We start from the raw sequence: 16,533 nt of genomic DNA on the forward strand, positions 1-16,533 counted from the left end.
TTATTTTATTTTTATTGCTTTAATTTTTAATCATTTTAATTACTCATTATCAAAACTCAAATTTTCTGAAAACCCCTAGTTAATAAAATAGCACTCTTTCCTGCAACCCGTTGGGAGACGACCTGGGACTCATACTCCCAATATTTTTATTTCTAAAATTTGTGACAACCCTTTTTAAATTGGTGAGGCAGATCTTAGCTGGTTGAGAGCTATACGTGCAACGCAGTTCTCTTGTTTTGTCCCGAGTCTTTTCAATTTCAATAAAAGAAATGTTTGAACAAGAAGTGGAATAGTTTCTTTTTAGCAAGTAGTAAAATAACAGTAAGTGGTGGTATATATGTTTGATTGTGTAGTAGCTCACTTATAATGAATAAAGGATAGATTGTTCTCTTTCTAAGTAAAAATTAGCATGCTGTCTATGAATCTTAGTAAATAAAAGTCCTTGGAGAAAAGAAAAACAAATAGAAAGAAAGAAAAGAAAAGCCAAGAGTGGCAGCAAAAACAAAAGAAAGAAAAGAATAAGGCTAGACACCAATAGCTTGGACCTTAGGACATATGCCTGTGGTGCCTTTATATTAGGATCTGCTTGGATGATTAGGTTCTATGGAGTGCTTCAACACTTAGTAACTTGGGTTAACTAACCCGGGATTATCAACCGAAAGTCCATTATCAAGAGCAACCTAGTTACAAGACATTTGGTAACCCAAAGAGGTGCTGGGCATCAATGTCCTAAGAAGAATTGTAAGCCAAGTGTCTGTAGTGAATAATGTGTTAAGTACAAATAAGCTAAGAAAGTGCTACAACACATGACACTGAGCTAAAGTCTACAGGAAAAGAAAATGAAGAAAAATAACTACCAAGGATGAATGAATAATAAGAGGTCAAAGCAGTATGATAATTGATGCCTGAAGGAGACTTTCTATGCCTAAAGATCAATAAGAAGTGAGTTGTTGCATTTTTCTGCATAAAACCCCATTTTTGACCATTGTGCACGGAAGCGCAAGGCACGCGTATGCGTGGATTCGCTGACGTTGGCTGATGAACGGATAATTTATACGCTTTTTGACATTGTTTTTAGTATGTTTTTAGTAGAATCTAGTTACTTTTAGGGATGTTTTCATTAGTTTTTATGTTAAATTCACATTTCTGGACTTTACTATGAGTTTGTGTGTTTTTCTATGATTTCAGATATTTTTTGGCTGAAATTGAGGGACTTGAGCAGAAATCAGATTCAGAAGTTGAAGAAGGACTGCTGATGCTGTTGGATTCTGACCTCCCTGCACTCAAAGTGGATTTTCTGGAGCTACAGAACTCGAAATGGCGCGATTCCAATTGCGTTGGAAAGTAGACATCCAGGGCTTTCCAGAAATATATAATAGTCCATACTTTGGCCAAGAATAGACGACGTAAACTGGCGTTCAATGCCAGCTTTCTGCCCAAATCTAGCGTCCAGCGCCAGAAAAGGAGCCAAAACCAGAGTTGAACGCCCAAACTGGCACAAAAGCTGGCGTTCAACTCCAAGAAGGACCTCTACATGTGCAACACTCAAGCTCAGCCCAAGCACACACCAAGTGGGCCCCGGAAGTGGATTTATGCATCAATTACTTACTCATGTAAACCCTAGTAGCTAGTTTATTATAAATAGGACATTTTACTAGTCTTTTTGGAACATCCTGGATCCTGGATTGTATTATTGATCCTGTGATCACGTTTTGGGGGCTGGCCATTCGGCCATGCCTGGACCTTTCACTTTTGTATTTTCAACGGTAGAGTTTCTACACTCCATAGATTAAGGTGTGGAGCTCTGCTGTTTCTCAAGGATTAATGCAAAGTACTACTGTTTTCTATTCAATTCATCTTGTTTCGCTTCTAAGATATTCATTTGTACTTCAATCTGAATGTGATGAACGTGACAATCATCATCATTCCCTATGAACGCGTGCATGACAACCACTTCCGTTCAACCTTAGACTGAATGAGTATCTCTTAGATCTCCTAACCAGAATCTTCGTGGCGTAAGCTAGAATGATGGCGGCATTCAAGAGAATCCGGAAGGTCTAAACCTTGTCTGTGGTATTCCGAGTAGGATTCAATGAATGAATGACTGTGACGAGCTCCAAACTCGCGATTGTAGGGCGTTAGTGACAGACGCAAAAGGATAGTAAATCCTATTCCAGCATGATCGAGAACCGACAGATGAATAGCCGTGCCGTGACAGGGTGCGTTGACCATTTTCACTGAGAGGATAAGATGAAGCCATTGACAAGGGTGATGCCTCCAGACGATTAGCCGTGCCGTGACAGGGCATTGGATCATTTTCCCGAGAGATGACCGAAAGTAGCCATTGACAATGGTGATGTATCACATAAAGCCAGCCATGGAAAGGAGTAAGACTGATTGGATGAAGATAGCAGGAAAGCAGAGGTTCAGAGGAACGAAAGCATCTCCATTCGCTTATCTGAAATTCTCACCATTGAATTACATAAGTATTTCTATCCCTATTTTATTATATTATTTTCGAAAACACCATTATCAATTTATATCTGCCTAACTGAGATTTGCAAGGTGACCATAGCTTGCTTCATACCAACGATCTCTGTGGGATTCGACCCTTACTCACGTAAGGTATTACTTGGACGACTCAGTGTACTTGCTGGTTAGTTACACGGAGTTGTGAACCATGGTCTTGGCATCATGTTTTTGGCGCCATTTCCAGGGAAAGAAAGAGCAATGAATTTTACATAATTAAAGTGTAATCACGATTCCGCGTACCAAGTTTTTGGCGCCGTTGCCGGGGATTGTTCGAGTTTGGACAACTGACGGTTCATCTTGTTGCTCAGATTAGGTAACTTTCTTTTCGTTCTCTTTTCAAAAATTTTTTCAAAAAATATTTCAAAAATTTCTCATCTGTTTTCGAAAAAATAAAAATGTTTTAAAAAAAAATTTTATTTTTATTCAAAATTTTTAAGAATGAATTCTAGTGTTTCATGAAGCATGTGAAGCCTGGCTGGCTGTAAAGCCATGTCTAAATTCTTTTGGACTAAGGCTTCCAACCATCAGCTGTTATACGACTGTAGGGTATGTCAGGCATGTCATGTTTGAATTACATGCTGAAGCTTGGCTGGCCATTGGCCATGTCTAGTGTTTTGGACCGGAGCTTTCATTGAAAGCTTGGCTGGCTAGTGAGCCATGTCTAATTCCTGGACTGAAGCTTTAGACTAGGAATGCAAGATTTCTGAAATTCATATTAAAAATTTTGGAATCCTTATTTTTCTTTTTCATATATATTTTGAAATAAAAATTCAAAAAAATTAGAAAATCATAAAAATCAAAAATATTTTTTGTGTTTCTTGTTTGAGTCTTGAGTCATGTTATAAGTTTGGTGTCAATTGCATGTGCATCTTGCATTTTTCGAAAATTCATGCATTCATAGTGTTCTTCATGATCTTCAAGTTGTTCTTGGTAAGTCTTCTTGCTTGATCTTTGCATTTGCATGTTTTGTGTCTTTTCTTGTTTTTCATATGCATTCTTGAATTCTTAGTGTCTAAGCATTAAAGAATTCTAAGTTTGGTGTCTGGCATGTTTTCTTTGCATTAAAAATTTTTCAAAATTGTGTCTATGATGTTCATCTTGACATTCATAGTGTTCTTGGTGTTCATCTTGACATTCATAGCATTCTTGCATGCATCACATGTTTTGATCTAAAAATTTCATGCATTGCATCTCTTTAGTGTTTTTCTCTCTCATCATAAAAATTTCAAAAAAATAAAAAAAAAATATCTTTTCCATTTTCTCTCATCAAATTCGAAAATTTGGATTGACTTTTTCAAAAATTTTTAAAATCAAATTGTTTCTCATGAGTCAAATCAAATTTTCAATTTGAAAATATTATCTTTTTCAAAATCTTTTTCAAAAATCAAATCTTTTTCAAAATTCTTAGTTATTTTCGAAAATTCCAAAAATATTTTTCAAAAATCTTTTTCTTATTTTTATACCAAATTTTTGAAAATAACAATAACAATTAATGTTTTGATTCAAAATTTTCAAGTTTGTTACTTGCTTGTTAAGAAAGATTCAAACTTTGAGTTCTAGAATCATATCTTGTGATTTCTTATTAATCAAGTCATTAATTGTGATTTTAAAAATCAAATCTTTTTTTTTCAAAAACTAATTTCTATCATATCTTTTCAAAAATATCTTCTTATCTCACCTTTTCCAAAAATTTGATTTCAAAATATCTTTTCTAACTACCTAACTTCTTATCTTTTCAAAATTTGTTTTAACTAACTAACTAAATTTTTGTTTGTTTCTTATCTTTTTCAAAACTACCTAACTAACTCTCTCTCTCTCTAATTTTTGAAAATATCTTCTTCCTTTTTCAAAAATTTCTTTTTAATTAACTAATTATTTTTATTTTTGATTTCAAAATTTTTTGAAAAATACTAACCTTTTTCAAAAACTATTTTCGAAAATCACTAACTCTTTTTCAAAAATTATTTTCAAAAATTCTCCCTCTCCCATCTTATTCTATTTATTTATTCCTCTCATCTCACATCTCTGCCCTCCTCACAGTTGTGTTTCTTCCATTATATTACATTCTTTGTCTCCCCCTCTTCTTCTACTCACACAGGGATCCCTATACTGTGGTATAAAGGATCCATATTATTATTATTATTTTTTCTGTGCCCTCTTCTTTGTCATATGAGCAGGAGCAAGGACAAGAATATTCTTGTTGAAGCAGATCCAGAACCTGAAAGGACTCTGAAGAGAAAATTAAGAGAAGCTAAATTACAACAATCCAGAGATAACCTTTCAGAAATTTTCAAACAGGAAGAGGAGATGGCAGCCGAAAATAATAATAATGTAAGGAAGATGCTTGGTGACTTTACTGCACCTAAGTCCAATTTACATGGAAGAAGCATCTCCATTCCTGCCATTGGAGCAAACAACTTTGAGCTGAAACCTCAATTAGTTTCTCTGATGCAGCAGAACTGCAAGTTTCATGGACTTCCATCTGAAGATCCTTTTCAGTTCTTAACTGAATTCTTGCAGATATGTGATACTGTTAAGACTAATGGAGTAGATCCTGAAGTCTACAGGCTCATGCTTTTCCCTTTTGCTGTAAGAGACAGAGCTAGATTATGGTTGGATTCTCAACCCAAAGACAGCCTGAACTCTTGGGATAAGCTGGTCACGGCTTTCTTAGCCAAGTACTTTCCTCCTCAAAAGCTGAGCAAGCTTAGAGCTGATGTTCAAACCTTCAGACAGAAAGAAGGTGAATCCCTCTATGAAGCTTGGGAAAGATACAAACAGTTGACCAAAAAGTGTCCTTCTGACATGCTTTCAGAATGGACCATCCTGGATATATTCTATGATGGTTTATCTGAGCTATCAAAGATGTCACTGGACACTTCTGTAGGTGGATCCATTCACCTAAAGAAAACGCCTGCAGAAGCTCAAGAACTCATTGACATTGTTGCGAACAACCAGTTCATGTACACTTCTGAAAGGAATCCTGTGAGCAATGGGACGCCTATGAAGAAGGGAGTTCTTGAAGTTGATACTCTGAATGCCATATTGGCTCAGAATAAAATATTGACTCAGTAAGTCAATATGATCTCTCAGAGTCTGCATGGAATGCAAGCTGCATCCAACAGTACTCAAGAGGCATCTTCTGAAGAAGAAGCTTATGATCCTGAAAAGCCTGCAATAGCAGAGGTAAATTATTTAGGTGAACCTTATGGAAACACCTATAACTCATCATGGAGAAATCATCCAAATTTCTCATGGAAGGATCAAAAGCCTCAACAAGGCTTTAATAATGGTGGAAGAAACAGGTTTAGCAATAATAAACCTTTTCCATCATCCACTCAGCAACAGACAGAGAACTCTGAACAAAATACTTCTAATTTGGCAAACTTAGTCTCTGATCTGTCTAAGGCTACTGTAAGTTTCATGAATGAAACAAGATCTTCCATTAGAAATTTGGAAGCATAAGTGGGCCAGCTGAGTAAAAGGATCACTGAAATCCCTCCCAGTACTCTCCCAAGCAATACAGAAGAGAACCCAAAAGGAGAGTGCAAGGCCATTGACATAAGCACCATGGCCGAACCTACAAGGGGAGTGGAGGACGTGAATCCCAAGGAGGAAGACCTCCTGGGTCGTCCAGTGATCAATAAGGAGCTTTCCTCTGAGGAACCAAAGGACTCTGAGGCTCATCTAGAGACCATAGAGATTCTATTGAACTTCCTTATGCCCTTCATGAGCTCTGATGAGTATTCCTCTTATGAAGAGAATGAGGATGTTACTGAAGAGCAAACTGCCAAGTTTCTTGGTGCAATCATGAAGCTGAATGCCAAATTATTTGGCATTGATACTTGGGAAGTTGAACCTCCCTTGTTCATCAATGAACTAAGTGATCTGGATCAACTGACATTGCCTCAGAAGAGACAGGATCCTGGAAAGTTCATAATACCCTGTACCATAGGCACCATGATCTTTAAGGCTCTATGTGACCTTGGTTCAGGAATAAACCTCATGTCCCTCTCTGTAATAGAGAAACTGGGAATCTATGGGGTGCAAGCTGCTAAAATCTCATTAGAGATGGCAGATAGTTCAAGAAAACAGGCTTATGGACAACTAGAGGACGTGTTAGTAAAGGTTGAAGGCCTTTACATCCCTGCTGATTTCATAGTCCTGGATACTGGAAAGGAAGAGGATGAATCCATCATCCTAGGAAGACCTTTCCTGGCCACAGCAAGAGCTGTGATTGATGTTGACAGAGGTGAAATAGTCCTTCAATGGAATGAGGACTCCCTTGTGTTTAAAACTCGAGGATCTCCCTCTACAACCATGGAGAGGAAGCAGAAAAAGCTTCTCTCAAAGCAGAGTCAACCAGAGCCCCCACAGTCAAACTCTAAGTTTGGTGTTGAACTCCCATATCCAAACTCTAAGTTTAGTGTTGGAGAGTCTCAACAAAGCTCTGCACATCTGTGAGGCTCCATGAGAGCCCACTGTCAAGCTATTGACATTAAAGAAGCGCTTGTTGGGAGGCAACCCAATTTTTATTTATCTAACTATATTTTTCTTAGTTATACGTCTTTATAGGTTCATGATCATGTGGAGTCACAAAATAAATAGAAAAATTGAAAATAGAATAAAAAATAGCAGAAGAAAAATCACACCCTAGAGGAGCATCTGTCTGGCGTTTAGCGCCAGAACAGAGCATGGTTCTGGCGTTCAACGCCAGAAATGGCACACAAATGGGCGTTGAACGCCCAAAATGGCCACCAACCTGGCGCTGAACGCCCAGAGTTGTATGCAAAGGCATTTTTACATGCCTAATGGGTGCAGGGATGTAAATCCTTGAACACCTCAGGATCTGTGGACCCCACAGGATCCACTCAGGATCTGTAGACCCCACAGGATCCCCACCTACCTTCACTTACTTCTTCTCACCACTCTCTTTCACACAACCCCATAAACACTCTTCCCCAAAAACCCTTCACCAATCACCTCAATCTCTCTTCCTCATCACCTCTTCACCACTCACATCCATCCACTCTTCCCCATAAACCTACCTCATAAACCCCACCTACCTTCAAAATTCAAAACCAATTTCCCACCCAAACCCACCCATATGGCCGAAACCTTCCCCCCTCCCTTCCCTATATAAAGCCCTCCATTCTTCTTCAAATTCACACAACACAACCCCTCTACACCCTTCTTGGCCGAACCACATCACTTTCTCCCTCTCCTCCATTTCTTCTTCTTCTTCATCTATTCTTTCTTTTATTGCTCGAGGGCGAGCAAAATTCTAAGTTTAGTGTGGTAAAAGCATAAGCTTTTTGTTTTTCCATTACCATTAATGGCACCTAAGACCGGAGAATCCTCTAGAAAGGGGAAAGGGAAGACAAAAGCTTCCACCTCCGAGTCATGGGAGATGGAAAGCTTTATCTCCAAAGCCCATCAAGACCACTTCTATGATGTTGTGGCCAAGAAGAAGGTGATCCCTGAGGTCCCTTTCAAACTCAAAAGAAATGAGTATCTAGAGATCCGACATGAAATTCAAAGAAGAGGTTGGGAAGTTCTAACAAATCCCATCCAACAAGTCGGCATCCTAATGGTTCAAGAGTTCTATGCTAATGCATGGATCACCAAGAACCATAATCAAAGTAAGAACTGGGATCCAAAGAACTATGTTACAATGGTTCGGGGGAAATACATAGATTTTAGACCGGAGAATGTGAGGTTGGCGTTTAACTTGCCCATGATGCAAGGAGATGAACGCCCCTACACTAGAAGAGTCAACTTTAATCAAAGGTTGGACCAAGTCCTTATGGACATATGTGTAGAAGGAGCTCAATGGAAGATTGACTCCAAAGGCAAGCCGGTTCAACTAAGAAGATTGGACCTCAAGCCTATAGCTAGAGTATGGTTGGAGCTCATTCAATACTCAATCATTCCCACTAGCAACCGGTCTGAAGTTACTATAGACCGGGCCATCATGATCCATAGCATCATGATTGGAGAAGAGGTGGAAGTTCATGAGATTATACCTCAAGAACTCTACAAGGTGGCTGACAAGTCCTCCACTATGGCAAGGTTAGCCTTTCCTCACCTCATCTGCCACCTATGCAATTCGGCTGGGATTGACATAGAGGGAGATATCCTCATCAAAGAGGACAAGCCCATCACTAAGAAAAAGATGGAGCAAGCAAGAGAGCCCATTCATGGAGCTCAAGAGGCGTATGAAGCTCATCACCATGAGATCCCGTAGATGCCTCAAATGCACTTTCCTCCACAAAACTATTGGGAGCAAATCAACGCCTCCCTAGGAGAATTGTGTTCCAATATGGGACAACTAAGGGTGGAACATCAAGAGCACTCCATCATGCTTCATGTAATAAGAGAAGATCAAAAAGCAATGAGGGAGGAGCCACAAAGACAAGGAAGAGACATAGAAGAGCTCAAGGACATCATTGGTTCCTCAAGAAGGAAACGCCACCATCACTAAGGTGGATTCATTCCTTGTTTTTATTTCTTCTGTTTTTCGTTTTCTATGTTATGTGCTTATCTGTGTTTGTGTCTTCATTACATGATCATTAGTAGTTAGTAACTATGTCTTAAAGTTATAAATGTCCTATGAATCCATCACCTCTCTTAAATGAAAAATGTTTTAATTCAAAAGAACAAGAAGTACATGAGTTTCAAATTTATCCTTGAACTTAGTTTAATTATATTGATGTGGTGACAATGCTTCTTGTTTTCTGAATGTATGCTTGAAGAGTGCATATGTCTTTTGAAGTTGTTGTTTAAGAATGTTAAATATGTTGGCTCTTGAAAGAATGATGACTAGGAGACATGTTATTTGATAATCTGAAAAATCATAAAAATGATTCTTGAAGCAAGAAAAAGCAGCAAAGAACAAAGCTTGCAGAAAAAAAAAAATAGGCGAAAAAAAAAATAGAAAGAAAAAGAAAAAGCAAGCAGAAAAAGCCAAAAGCTCTTAAAACCAAGAGGCAAGAGCAAAAAGCCAATAACCCTTAAAACCAAAAGGCAAGGGCAATAAAAAGGATCCCAAGGCTTTGAGCATTAGTGGATAGGAGGGCCTAAAAGGAATGAAATCCTGGTCTAAGCGGCTAAACCAAGCTGTTCCTAACCATGTGCTTGTGGCGTGAAGGTGTCAAGTGAAAACTTGAGACTGAGCGGTTAAAGTCAAGGTCCAAAGCAAAAAAAGAGTGTGCTTAAGAACTCTGGACACCTCTAATTGGGGACTTTAGCAAAGCTGAGTCACAAACTGAAAAGGTTCACCCAATTATATGTCTGTGGCATTTATGTATCCGGTGGTAATACTGGAAAACAAAGTGCTTAGGGCCACAGCCAAGACTCATAAAGAAGCTGTGTTCAAGAATCATCATACTGAACTAGGAGAATCAATAACACTATCTGAACCCTGAGTTCCTATAGATGCCAATCATTCTGAATCTCAATGGATAGAGTGAGATGCCAAAACTATTCAAGAGGCAAAAAGCTATAAGTCCCGCTCATATGATTGAAGCTATGTTTTATTGATAGTTTGGAATTTATAGTATATTCTCTTCTTTTATCCTAATTGATTTTCAGTTGCTTGGGGACAAGCAACAATTTAAGTTTGGTGTTGTGATGAGCGGATAATTTATACGCTTTTTGACATTGTTTTTAGTATGTTTTTAGTAGGATCTAGTTACTTTTAGGGATGTTTTCATTAGTTTTTATGTTAAATTCATATTTCTGGACTTTACTATGAGTTTGTGTGTTTTTCTGTGATTTCAGGTATTTTCTGGCTGAAATTGAGGGACTTGAGCAGAAATCAGATTCAGAGGTTGAAGAAGGACTGCTGATGCTGTTGGATTCTGACCTCCCTGCACTCAAAGTGGATTTTCTGGAGCTACAGAACTCGAAATGGCGCGCTTCCAATTGCGTTGGAAAGTAGACATCCAGGGCTTTCCAGAAATATATAATAGTCCATACTTTGGCCAAGAATAGACGACGTAAACTGGCATTCAACGCCAGCTTTCTGCCCAAATCTGGCGTCCAGCGCCAGAAAAGGAGCCAAAACCAGAGTTGAACGCCCAAACTGGCACAAAAGCTGGCGTTCAACTCCAAGAAGGACCTCTACACGTGCAACACTCAAGCTCAGCCCAAGCACACACCAAGTGGGCCCCGGAAGTGGATTTATGCATCAATTACTTACTCATGTAAACCCTAGTAGCTAGTTTATTATAAATAGGACATGTTACTAGTCTTTTTGGAACATCCTGGATCCTGGATTGTATTATTGATCCTGTGATCACGATTTGGGGGCTGGCCATTCGGCCATGCCTGGACCTTTCACTTATGTATTTTCAACGGTAGAGTTTCTACACTCCATAGATTAAGGTGTGGAGCTCTGCTGTTTCTCAAGGATTAATGCAAAGTACTACTGTTTTCTATTCAATTCATCTTGTTTCGCTTCTAAGATATTCATTCGTACTTCAATCTGAATGTGATGAACGTGACAATCATCATCATTCCCTATGAACGCGTGCATGAAAACCACTTCCGTTCTACCTTAGACTGAATGAGTATCTCTTAGATCTCCTAACCAGAATCTTCGTGGCGTAAGCTAGAATGATGGTGGCATTCAAGAGAATCCGGAAGGTCTAAACCTTGTCTGTGGTATTCCGAGTAGGATTCAATGAATGAATGACTGTGACGAGCTCCAAACTTGCGATTGCAGGGCGTTAGTGATAGACGCAAAAGGATAGTAAATCTTATTCCAGCATGATCGAGAACCGACAGATGAATAGCCGTGCCGTGACAGGGTGCGTTGACCATTTTCACTGAGAGGATAAGATGAAGCCATTGACAAGGGTGATGCCTCCAGACGATTAGCCGTGCCGTGACAGGGCATTGGATCATTTTCCTGAGAGATGACCGAAAGTAGCCATTGACAATGGTGATGTATCACATAAATCCAGCCATGGAAAGGAGTAAGACTGACTGGATGAAGATAGCAGGAAAGCAGAGGTTCAGAGGAACGAAAGCATCTCCATTCGCTTATCTGAAATTCTCACCAATGAATTACATAAGTATTTCTATCCCTATTTTATTATATTATTTTCGAAAACACCATTATCAATTTATATCTGCCTAACTGAGATTTGCAAGGTGACCATAGCTTGCTTCATACCAACAATCTCCGTGGGATTCGACCCTTACTCACGTAAGGTATTACTTGGACGACCCAGTGCACTTGCTGGTTAGTTACACGGAGTTGTGAACCATGGTCTTGGCATCATGTTTTTGGCGCCATTTCCAGGGAAAGAAAGAGCAATGAATTTTACATAATTAAAGTGTAATCACGATTCCGCGTACCATTTGCCCTCCAACGTTGAGTCAAACACCAATGACAGCAAGCTTTCTGGTTTTTTGCTGATCTATTTTACATGGCGTTTGAGTCAATGTTGGCCCTCAAACGTTGACTCAAACGTGAAGTATCAGAATTCAAAATTGCACAGATTTCTTCTCAACACCAAGGAAAATCAATTGGAGCCATTTTCGACCCAATTCCATCAAGGCCAAAAGCCCAATTCAAAGCTTGAAGATCAATGGAAGAAAGTGTATAAATAGCTTAGAATTTAAGTTAAAAAGGACTTTTGGGTTCACTTTTACTTACGGAGCACTTTTACATCTTTGGTATTTTTTTTATTCTCTGTTAGTAAAATTCCGAAATGTATCATCTAACTGAAATTTCCAGTTTGAGAGCTATGAACAACTAAACCCCTTTCATTGGGTGAGGGAGCTCTGTGTAATTCAATAGATCAATAGTAATTTTCATTCATCTTCTTCTTTCTTTTCTCTTGATTTTACTAGAAAGCTTTCGTTTTTCATCCAATTGGATAGTTATCTTGGGAAAGAAGCTATTCATTATTGGATCTCCTCGGAACCTTGGAAGAGGAATGAGGAGATCATGCTAGAAATACTTTCTCACATTGGATTAGATTGGGGTTTGGATGAATATAGTGACATGTAATCCTACCAACACTTTGATCTATGAATTTGGGTGGTATAATCAGTGACCAAACTTCATCTCTTCCCATGAGCACTTAAATCAAGGAATTGGGCAATTGTTCATGCTTAGAGAGATTGCTGAGCCAAGAAATTAGGATCCAATCACTTAAGATTGCCAAGGAGATCAATGAATACATTGATTGCGAAAGAGATGAAAATGAATTTGATCCGGAGAATTGTACATCTCCTAAACCCAATGAATCCCCCATTCTCTGATCTACCCATTCTATTTTCTTTCTGCTCTTTAATTTCATGCTAATTCCCCCTTCCCATTTAATTTCTTGCAATTTAAGCTTCTGTCATTTAACATCTAGCATTTAATTTTTTGTTCCTTTAATTTCTTGCAATTTAAGTTTCCTGCCAATTTTTACTTTCTACAATTCCAAATTCAATCACGATTTTGCTCAACTAGCAACATTCTCCAATTATAATTGCTTGATCTACCAATCCCTGTGGGATTCAACCTCACTCTACAGTGAGTTTTTACTTGACGACAATCCGGTGCACTTGGCGGAAGGAAATTTGTTGAGAGGCAGATTCCCACGCATCACACACCCCCCCACACACACATTTTGTCTTTTTTTTTGTATTTATGTTTTGTAGCTAATGTTTTTATTTTATGGCGCGCGCACACACACACATATTCTGTCTTTATTTTTTTTGTATTTATGTTTTGTAGCTAATGTTTTTATTTTGGGGTAATGTAGTTTTATATTGAAAATATAATTTTTCATTATAATAACTTTATTTCATAAATTTGGATGTTATGGAAAATTACATTAATTTAGTAATTGCATTGTGTTAATGTAACACCCTACCACGCAAAGTTTTACGCTATAGTTGTAAATCATAGGTGGAGAGGTATTACAACCTCTAATACAAAAAAGTACATACATAATATTTGAAGGAATATAATGCAACTAGAAGCCTGTGAAGGAAAGATAAATCAAAAGCGATAAAATCGTCATCACACACATAGCGTTAAAGGTAAAAGTGTCGTTATACAGAAACATAATATCTATAACATAAGGTTCAAAAGAGAATACATAGCAAGTACTAGTCTCAACCTACGAAGAAAATGTCGACTAGAAAGTATGTAACGAAACCAAAAGTTAACCAAAACATAATCCTGCTTCTCCAAAGATCAACCTCTAAGAGTGATATACAATGTATATACAAAAGTGGAGAAATAAACAACAATATACACAAAATATAAATGTAAAGAAGTCTTTGCTATCCATGAGAATCCAGCAAACTCAGCAATGTGCGTCACGTCCTGTATCTGAAAAACAATAAATCCGCAATGGGTGAGAACCCGAAGGTTCCCAGTAGGGTAACAATTCTAAATAGAGACGATGTAAAAGTACACGAACCTGCTAGACAATCCTAAAACTCCAACGCCCAAGATTTAAGCCTAGAATTTTTACTAAACCGAATAGGAAAAAGTATTTTAAGTCTTCTTCTATATCAGTGATTCCATATCCTTAGTCATTCATAACATATCTCAGCCTTTCTCTCTTTTCAGTATCACAGTAGACTAGTGTTTAGTTCAGCAATATATATTTAATATTAGCAAACACAAGTAATTGGATGCAAACATAATCAAAAGCACTTCAAACATGTATAACAATTAACAGTTATATATATATATATATATATATATATATATATATATATATATATATATATATATATATATATATATATATATATATATATATATATATATATATATATAGCAAACCAAATACAAGATGTATACTCAAGCAATTGCACATAGATATACATGATGCATGCTTGTCCTACTAGCCATGAGCTCACGTGTCGGTTATGCTACCAAACCCAAATCGAGTAAGTGGGATTAACCAACCGTTCTTAGTCGTAAGTACCACAAGCAAGCGGGATATCACCAATCGTCCTTGCCTGGTACACGCAAGTGGGCTTCAACCACTGTCCTTGTCTTGCATCACATCGCATCCACAGAGTGTATCAACGAATTACATCACACCGCATCCAGGGAGTATGTCATAGTATTTATCAAATCAACATGAAAGCAGGATGACACCCATACCTTGCCTAATTCAGCCGATCAGATCATAATTTGTCCATATTGAGGTCCTTAATCAACTTCATTTCGTTTAATTCACTCACACTCATTCCAGAGTCTAAAAGCTAGTTATCAAACCTTTTATAGGGGTTACAAGGGTTTACAATCTTGCTTGGAAAGCTAAATAGTCAAAAATAAAGATTTTTGGAGAAAATAGGACATGTGCGTACGCATCACCACATGCATACACACAAGTTGCAACACTCCCTTGGTTTGCGTACGCACACTATCGTGGGTAGGCACGAGTTCATACACCCGTTTTGAGTAGTGCGTGCACACATAGGTCAAGATTATGGTTTTTCTGCAACATCTTAGATTTTCAGTTTAAAACATGAGTTTTCAAATGCCTATAACTTTTTTTTACAATTTTCTTAAATTTTTTTAAAGATCTTTTCATTAGCTTTAATCTAAGATAAATTTTATTTGATTCCGAACTCCGAGCGCCAAATTATGGCCTATCGAAGTTGGTCAAAAATCCGTTTTTAGCAAATTCACAAAATTGTCAAATTCACAAACTCTCAATCCAATTTGGATCAAAACCACTCTAATACTATTTCTAAACATTCCAAAAACTTATTTATAATTTTCCAACCATTCCATAACTAACCAATCCATTTTCAATCAAACAACTTCATTAATTACCATTCCACAACACTTTATTCAATTGCATTCACATGTGAACATCTATATCACTCAACAATAATTTTCAACTCACAAATCACAACCAATCAATCATAACAACCACTATTTTCATTCAATCCTATCTTAAGGCAATTAACCTAGATTTTCACATAACTTTATATAATGCCTACTCGAAACAAAAACTTGTACCTTTTTTACGGCGGTTCAAGCCCTTGAATCTTTCACTTTCTAGCTAAACCAAGCTTCCATAAATGCTCTGTAACTATACCGAGCACCCAATCACGTACCAAAACCACCAAACAAGCCAAGATACTCTATGTAATCTAATTACACTAATTATTCAACACATTCAGTATGGCTTTTACTCAAAATTAGGGATAAAGAAGAGATTGAGCTCCCTTACCTTGTATCACTCAAACTTGGGTAAACACCCAATTAGATATTATGCTTGAGCTTCTCTTAAAGTACAAAAATCACAAAAATCTTAACACCACATACCTAAAATGCAAATACAAGAGAGATTTCAAAAATGGCTCAAGGATTTTGGGAGTAATCACCTTAAAGGTGGTATAGAATCGAAGAGTATGATAAGAGTGTGATTATGATAATTGCATTAAAATTAGTGTTTAATATATGAATTCTGATTGGATTTTGAATGGTGAATTGAATTGGTGGTTTGAATAAAGGTTTGATCTAGTATGTGGATAAAATATGATTGATAGTGAGTTTTTATGTGGTGGAATGTATGTTAATTATTGTTGTCAATAATGATTGATGATAATAGTGGGAATTAGTATATTTATGAGTGGATATTGTTGAATGAATTGAAGGACTTAGTTGTTGGACTGAATATGGAGTGATTGCAGTATGAGATAATGTATAGGAGTAATAGATAATGAATTGGGTGTGGATTGTTTAGTTTGGAATGAGTGTTTTGGAAACTTGAGAAATTTTGTTAACAACCTATCTTTAACCAACTTCGATGGGCCATAATTTGGTTTTCGGACCTCCGAATTTCGTAAAACTTGTCTTGAATGAAAATTGGGTTTGCGAAGTTTATAACATTTGAAGAATGGACTGAAAATATCTTTTACAAAAAATTATGTGTGTTTGATGTTTGGTGTGAAAAACTAATTTTTGAACTTAACATCTTTTTGGAAATATTGTATGCGTGCGTACGCGACAGGGTC

General features: G+C 37.4%; 1 non-coding gene across 1 annotated transcript; it reads right to left on the bottom strand.

The window, feature by feature from the left end:
• Nucleotides 1-5,235: 5,235 nt before the first annotated feature.
• Nucleotides 5,236-5,343, bottom strand: LOC148568343 (small nucleolar RNA R71). The gene has a single exon (XR_015881841.1). It is a non-coding gene; the product is annotated as a small nucleolar RNA R71 (small nucleolar RNA).
• Nucleotides 5,344-16,533: the final 11,190 nt, after the last annotated feature.

Source organism: Arachis ipaensis, chromosome B4, assembly GCF_059453495.1.
Source record: "Arachis ipaensis isolate K30076 ecotype BB chromosome B4, ASM5945349v1, whole genome shotgun sequence".
NCBI classification, from domain to species: Eukaryota; Viridiplantae; Streptophyta; class Magnoliopsida; order Fabales; family Fabaceae; genus Arachis; species Arachis ipaensis.